This window comes from Austrofundulus limnaeus, unplaced genomic scaffold, assembly GCF_001266775.1.
Source record: "Austrofundulus limnaeus strain Quisiro unplaced genomic scaffold, Austrofundulus_limnaeus-1.0 Scaffold159, whole genome shotgun sequence".
Classification (NCBI taxonomy): Eukaryota; Metazoa; Chordata; class Actinopteri; order Cyprinodontiformes; family Rivulidae; genus Austrofundulus; species Austrofundulus limnaeus.
The window spans coordinates 513565-515593 of record NW_013952561.1 but is presented as its reverse complement, the minus strand read 5'-3'; the positions used below and the strand labels follow the sequence as shown (position 1 = coordinate 515593).

At 39.9% G+C, this 2029-nt stretch overlaps 1 protein-coding gene across 2 annotated transcripts in view; it reads right to left on the bottom strand.

Moving 5' to 3' along the window:
- Window positions 1–2029, bottom strand: part of luzp2 (leucine zipper protein 2) — a 205595-nt gene that overhangs the window by 78987 nt on the left and 124579 nt on the right. The gene's annotated exons all lie outside the window — the stretch shown is intronic.

The following is a 2029-nucleotide window of genomic DNA, read 5'->3' as shown; positions in this document are numbered from 1 at the left end:
TAGGGCTGGGCGATATGGCCTAAAATCAATATCACGATATATTGACCAGTTCACCTTGAGAACGATAAATGCACGATAACTCTTACTACTACCACACACAAGTACGCGGTATAGTATAGTCATAACACTATACACTGTGTCCATGTTCTTAGTCAAAGCACACAGTTTAGATTTTGAACAGCTTTTCTGTAGTTTGTATTTGTCATTTTAGTGTTTTTAATTATTTAATGAAAACATTTTTGGCAAGACTTGAGTCAGATATAGTCATACAAATATTTAACCATCTCTATAACATTTCAGTGCAAACAAACACCTTATGTATGTATTATAATTTTATATTTAAAAAAACATATATACCAAATATGTGTTTTGTACTGCACTGTAATGAATTACGTCCATGTTCTGTTTTTATTCTAATCATGTCATGTTTTTCCACCACCAGTTAGTTTACCTGCTCATTGTTTCACCCCATCCAGTCACAGAACTCTCAGTTAGCTTCATGCCACTCACCTTTCCTCCACTGTGTTTTAGCTCTCCTCCACCACTGCTCCAGCGCCAGATTAATGAACAGTTTACCAAGTAGTTGTCCAACATTCATGTCTCATCTTGTCTTCCTTGTTATGACCTTGTTTCTGCTCTCTGGTTCCATGTCTCCTGCCTCGCCCCTCAACGGTACTGTGTCAGACTCTGACCTGGTTTTGACCCTCGCTCATGTCTCTGGACCTCTGCCTCCTGCCTCGCCCCCTGTCGGACCCATCCAGCCATCTGATCTATGGAATTCAACATCTGCCTGTGTACCCTGACCACGAGTTAAGTCTGCTCCCCTTAACCTGGTTCCAAACTCTGATCTCATGTGTAAGACCCAAGCCCGCCCCACGGAGAACCCCCAAGCTAACAGACAAGGCTGAAGTCCAAAACCCAGAAGTGACAACTCCGGATCCCGACCAAGACTCTGAAAGCTCTGCTCAGATCCTGCAGACTCTAAGAAGGTTAATGGATATTTTTCTATCTAAAGCAGTTTCTTTGATTAAACTGGCCACTAACCTGATCCTCTCGTTTCGGATTCCCGTGACGTGCTGTTCCCGGTCCATCTGCTTCTATTTTAATAAAATCCTTAAAACTTCTTTGGTGTCTGGCATCTCAGTGAAACTCACTAATATAATCATTGCATGCACAAAATAACTTAACTGCATTTTTTGTTTGTTAGAATGACTGATTTCTCTATTAAAATAATAATTTATTTCAAAAAGATTAGATAATTTAGAGAGCTCATGTAATCATTTAATACTATTTATTCTTCACATTTGATCATTTATTGAATCACAGCAGTTCAGTCACAGCATGGTTCTAAATATAAGCAAGCTATATTGTGAAGACTGAAAATTGTAGATGTGACATAGCGGTTTTTTTTCCTTTTTTTGGGAGGGGGGCAGTTAATGCTAAGCGGAGACTCCTATTTTCTATAATATGGGACAAACAAAAGTTCATCTGTTAGAGTTAATGTTGTTTCATTGGAAGAGCTGAAACAGCGGTTCAGCCTGTGTGCACATCGGTATGCTGTCGAGGAGAGGAGTTTGGACATGCGAGCAAAGTTGGACATATCTGTTAGATAACGAAGCTCTGAACACATAAACTTATAGTGTGAGATTTTAGATACCAATGTCTCAGGTAKCTCAGGAGCGAAGTGTGGAGGATGGGGTTTGCTCACTCAGGACAGGAGCTGCAGGCTGACYGGTGTTTATMCTGCAGACTGCTACACCTGCAGCAGAAAGACCTGCCCTGCTCTGATTGGATAAAGCTGTGGGGTTCGTTTGATTTGTTGAAAGCAGTGTCTGTTTAAACCTGTATCAGACAGGGCGGCTTTAAAAAGATCACAACAGCAAACAAGCAGGTTTCTCTTTTCCTCATTTTTTTAATAACAAAGATACCGATATGAGCAAAATGACGTTAGTTAATGCCATAAATGTTGGTATCGGTAATTTTTCCATTTATTGCCCAGGCCTTTATTTATTTATTGATTGATTTATTG